Source organism: Camelus bactrianus, chromosome 21 (assembly GCF_048773025.1).
Source record: "Camelus bactrianus isolate YW-2024 breed Bactrian camel chromosome 21, ASM4877302v1, whole genome shotgun sequence".
In the NCBI taxonomy this organism is placed as follows: domain Eukaryota; kingdom Metazoa; phylum Chordata; class Mammalia; order Artiodactyla; family Camelidae; genus Camelus; species Camelus bactrianus.
The window spans coordinates 29,963,967-29,969,598 of NC_133559.1; the positions used below are offsets into that span (position 1 = coordinate 29,963,967).

Sequence of the window (5,632 nt, forward strand, 5' to 3'; positions counted from 1 at the left end):
GGTGGGGTCCTCAGCTTGGAATCACGTGGAGTGCACAATGGTCGGGGATGTAGTGACTTCACGTGGGATAGCTGCCACTCAGAAATGGCAGAGCAGGCGTGGGGTCATTTTGTTTGCAAGCAAGCCTGTGGGTCTCAGCCCTGTGGCAATCCCCCCTCTGCTGGGGTTTCCAAGGACCCCCACCCGGGGCTGGGCTGGGGGACTTTGTAGCTGTTCCTGCAGACTCTGCCGGCCACCCCTTGTTCGTGAAAGTCCATCTCAAATGCCGCACGCGTGGGTCACACGCATACATCTTACATCACTCGGCTTCCTTTGAACTTTTGCTCGTTGATTACCCGGACTGCCTTTCTTGAACTTGCCATTTGTACGCATGTTGTCTGTTTATTAGTGTTCCAGTCCTGAGGTTCTCACAATCCTTCCATGGGTATTGTTTCCATCAATTAAAATCCTCTAGTGAGGGAAACACAGATATAAAGAAGGAAGAAGCCCAAACTCCAGTGAGGAGTGCTGCGGGACGTACCCAGGCTGCAGTTTCAGTCTGTTTTGTTTTTTTTTTTTTCGCTTCTGAACTGTTATCATCAGTTTATTCTAGGGATGGTTTGAATATTCTGCCTTCTACAAGGTGAACTCTCTCAGCTAAAGCAATCACAAGATAAAAATTCTCCAAACACCTAACAAATGACACCCTCATTATCACCGTACGTAACTACGCCACACAGCGCACACTTTCCTGTATTTTCTGTCACTCATGCCTTACTCTTCTAAAAGAAGAATTTTTCTCTTCCATATTTTAAAAGATAGTAAAACCAGATTCTAGAAATATTACGTCTATTTTTTTCTTTAGAAGGAGTGTCTTTCCCAGTGCCTTCTCCCACTGTGTTCCCAAGTGGCGCTCCTACTTGGAGATTTTGAAAGGTCTTATTGTCAATAAGCTAAAAACTATAAAGCACTGAGCACGATGTCTGGCTTCAAAACATTAGCTATTATAATTGCTTTTTATTACTGTTATTAGTGCAATTATTAATGACAACAGAGTACTTAACAGGGCAACACCCCAAAAGAGTTTGTGTTTATCTTCCTCACTGCCAGAGCTTTAAAGAAAAATCTAGTTCAAACAAGAAGCCAAATTATGTTTCTCAAAGGTAAAACTGAAACAATACTTTTCTCCCCTCAAAATATGTTTAAAGTTTTAAAAAGACAGTCGATTAATATTAAAACAGCTTTTTATTTGTTAATGTCATGCAAGAAATTTAAGCAAGTTATGCTATCTTAAAAACACAGCTAATGCATTTTAGGAGCTACCCTCCCCTCCGTCCTCATTCCTCTCCCCCCCCCCCCGCCCTCATTCCTCTCCCCCGTTCCCCTCAGGAATGAAGAGAAGTAGCCATAAAGCAAAGTTTTGTGGAAGCCTTCATCCAGAGTGCTTACATGATTAGGTTCATAGTACCTTCTTACAATTTTTCTCTTTTCTATTAAAAAAAAAGTGTATCTTTGATTGTTTATTACAAAAAACTCAGTAAAAAAGTTTAATATATTGAAAAATGCCTCTCCCCTCCCTCACAGCCCCGTTGTACATAGCAGAGAATAATCAAGAGCAGATTGCTAACCTAGACGGAGAAACCTGCAAATGATACCCAGACACACAGTGGTTTATTTACCCTCCCTTCCCCTTCTCATAAGAACTTTAAAAAAAAAAAAAAACCACTAAAAAAATGTCAAAAAGCTTGAGGGAAAATTTCCAAACAGTAAGTACACAGTTCAGTGTCTATAATTCTCATCTTGCAACAAAGTGTACGGATTTCTTTTACAAAACATTCAGTGTCAAAAAAGGAAATTAAGGCCATCAGATTCGCAGCTTAAAAATTCACATAAAGGAAACAGAAAACTATTCTGCGCGTTGGAGAGGGCTCTGCACCTCATGTGGGAAGGATTCCCACACGTCTTTATTCTGAGGAAGACAGCGGACTTGAGAAGTTCCGTAATCGCACAGCTTCCGTGGGCACCTCTCGGGCTCCCTGCGGGTGGAAAAGCTCTTCCTCCACAGCCAGTCCTCCTCCTCCTCTTCAGGTATGCTTGTTTTGAAGACTGCACTTCTTTGAGCAACCTCCTCTCCCTGAGAAGTTTTCAATATAACCTTCACGTCCTCGCCAGTGCCCCGAGTTCTGGTTCTTCCAGATGAGGTCGGTGGGAAGACTGGCTGTGACACCGGCGTTTGCAGCCCGGATTGTAACAGTCTGGCGGGCCTTCAGCACGTATCTTGAGGTATATTTGTAACTGACTGATGTGTCTCCAATTTTTCTGATCATCTCCCAGCCTCCCACTGGTTGATCCTGTTTGGAAGTGTTCTTCAAGCGGATGAACTTCCCATCTCTTCAATGCAGACATTCCCAGTGGCCGAAGCGGAAGGAGAGACGCTGACAGGACTACTGCCCTCGGGCCCCTCCACGTCCGCTCTCTGCTGCTTTCCTCTAGTTGTGCTCGCACTGCGACTGCAGGACGAGCGTGATACTGTTAAGCGCAAAGAAGGGCTAGGAGGGAGCTTCAGTCTCTCTTCTTCGCCTTCTAAGAGTTTCCTATAAGCACTGATTTCCACGTCCAGGGCTAACTTCACATCAAGAAGCTGTTCATAATCGTTCAGTTGCTGCTGCTTCTGATCCTGCGTCTCTGCCATCTCTCTCTTGTCAGACAGCACGCGGCGAGGGTTGTCTCTCTCTTTAGCAAGCAAGTCCTCCAACTCTTGAATTCTCTCCAAACACTCTCTAGACTCTCTGTAGATTAGAAAGCTGAGATGAGAAGCTCTCAATTCTCATATGACTTTCCATCAGCTCTTCCCTGGCACTGCAGACAGTGGAGGACTTCCTCTCTGACGATAGTCGGGCATCTCAAGGTGGGCGTGGTAAGTCGGCTCCAGCTCTTCCCCTTACAGCTTCCCCTGGGCATCGTGCTGCTCTCTCATCTCATGAGGGCTTGAGCCAGCTTGTACTCGTACTCAGTCTGACGCCCAGAACCCACCTCTACCAAGCGAGTTTCGTGCTTCCTTCTGGTCTCATTTATCTCCTCCTCATACATGTTTTTACAAAACTCCAAGTCCTCAGTAAGGCTCTGACAGCGATTCTCCAAATACACTTTAAGTAAAGTTTCATCTGCTGTTTTTTAGCAGCAGCTAAAGAGGCTTCCATCTGGGCAATCTGATCCTTCAGATCCTCCAAATCGCTCTCTAAACTTTTTTTTTTTTTTTTAAATCACCAAGCGCAGTAGCCGGAGCTTCATCTTTTGAATTCAGAGCTGCTTCGTATTCTCGAGGCTTGATTTGGGCTCCATTAAGATAAGATTCTTTCTTAGCATAATGGAGCAGCAGTTGGTCGTGCTCGGCCTTGAACTTGCGCAGCTCGATCTGCAGCCTGGCGCTTCCCGCGTCAGCCAGCTCGGTCTCGCAGGGCGCCTGGAGGCCGGTGAGCTCGGGGCCGCGCGCCTCCTCACGCCCCGTCACTGCTGCGGTAGCGCGCAGGCCTCCGGCTCCGGGCTGCGCACCTTGTCCGTCACGCGGCCAGCCGGTCGCTGAGCTCGCGCGGCTCCTCCTTCTGCAGCCGCGACAGCCGCGCGGGGCTCAGCGGCGTGGCGGGGCCACAGGCGGGGATGCCCGTCCGCGGCGGCACGGGGGGCGCGGTCGCCACGGCGAGCGGCGCGGAAAGTGGAGCGCGGAGGCCAGGGCAGCGCCGGGACGCGGTGGGGACGAAGCGGAACGGACGGCACGACCGGCGACCCGCACTCGCGGAGAGGCCGGCGTGGGGAGGAAGGGCGAAGCATCTGGGGTGGCGGGAGAGAGGTTACAGCACAAAGGACCAAGGGGGCGGACTACGAATCAATCGTAAAACGCCCTTTGTAAGAAAGCACGCACACACTCACACACGCACGCACACACACGCTCGGAAAGTACGGGGTGAAGGTGGCCCGGAGGGCCGAGCAGAGTCCGCGGCCGCCGCCGCGCAGTCTCCCGCCCGCAGCACTTGGCTTCCTCTCTGGCGGCGCGGGGCCGCGGGCGGGGGAGCGGCGCGGAGGGCGCGGATCGCGGCGCCGCGCTCCCCAACATCACTTTCGGTCTGTTTTATGCCCCTCTTTTGATTTGCTTAAGACCTAATGATTTTATCACATAGAATCTGTACACGTCTCCATGGAGAGGAAGTGTTCCCGCAAGTGCGGCAGGGCTGTTAAGGGAATGAAAGGGAGCATGACGAGGAAATCAAGTTGTGTGCTGGTGTGTTTCTCTAAATTTACTTAAATCGGCGCATCTCTCGATTTGCTCTCCCTTCCCACTCACTGAGCCCGAGCAAGGCCTGTGATTTATGAGTCCTGCCAGCGGGGCTGTCCAGCCTTTCCGATCCACCCCAGTGAGTGACGTGAATGAGTGCAGGCTGGCGGGGCTAGACCGCAGCGGCTGAGTTCCAGCATCGTCACCTGCGGTCTTGTTTGGGGATTAGACTCGGAGTTGTCACAGAGCGTCCTGGAGCCCCCAGATAAAGGCTTTATCCTCCGGGTGAGCAGGAGCCTGAGCACCAGCCTCCCAGAGGATGAAGTGTATGCAGCGTCATACGACTGCCCCCAAGCGTCCTTCTGTGGGAGGGGTGCCCAAAGGAAGCAGGATGCTGCTGCCTCTGCGGGGAGAGGGGCTCTGGGGGTGGGGGGACTGCAGAGGCGAGCCTGGGAGACAGATGCGGGGATGCTGTGTGGAGAAAGCTCAGCGGGAGCTGTGCCTGCTTGGGGACAGCCTTTCAACAGCCAAGTGCCCCAGTCACGTTTCAGGGCCGCGACCTGCTGTCAAAGGTCTGTGCTCCTTTGTGGGACAAACAGCTGTCCTGTGCTGGTGCCCTTCTGGCCCATTGTGCTCTTCTGTGTCAATTTTACTAAGGCCCCCTTCCCTGGGGACTCATTCCCTTGGTTCCCCAAGCCGTGCACCCAGAGCAGGTCAGGATCCCAATGCCCTGTGGCTGGGCAGAAACGGAACACCCTGCGTGGTGGCCCTTCAGTTACCTTGCACACTCATCCTCCACCCAAGTTGGCAAAGGATGAAATCCTCAAAAAGCTGGAGCGTGAGCTGAGTTTGGTGTCCCAGCTCTCGGAGCTCTTGGCTGGCCTGCTTGTATCCATCCTCCTCCTCCCTCCTGGCCAGCTCAGACCAGCTCTGCTCATTTTCCATACTCTTCCTCCAAATCCCCTTTCCCTAAATTCTACATTTATTTCAGCTATCATAGTTTTAATTCCCAGGATCATTTCTTAATCTGTGATTGCTCTTTCGTATGCCAAGTATTCTTCATTTATGGCTATAGTGTCTTCTGTTATTTCTCTAAATACATGAGTGACCGTTTTTTTAAGGTTGTGTTTTGTTTTCTGTCTTGTCTCCATTTTTTTTTCTGGTTTAATCTTCCTCGCTCCCCCTCCTCCCTTCCCCACCTCTCCTCTCTCTTTCTTTTGGCTGTCTCTTTCATATTGGTAGGTTTCCTTACAAGCTTGGGAAGCCCTCATCTATTTGTGTTAAAGAGACAGTGAAGAGAAAGCTGACTTCCAGGGGCAGGTTGTACCCTATGAGGGCTGCACTGCGGGAGGTGTCACATCACACGTGAATTCCATGTGTATC

The 5,632-nt window shown here is 50.5% G+C and overlaps 1 pseudogene; it reads right to left on the reverse strand.

Moving 5' to 3' along the window:
- Nucleotides 1–1,387: 1,387 nt before the first annotated feature.
- On the reverse strand, nucleotides 1,388–3,535 carry LOC105081198 (lamin-B1 pseudogene; annotated as a pseudogene).
- Between the last annotated feature and the right edge of the window lie 2,097 nt (nucleotides 3,536–5,632).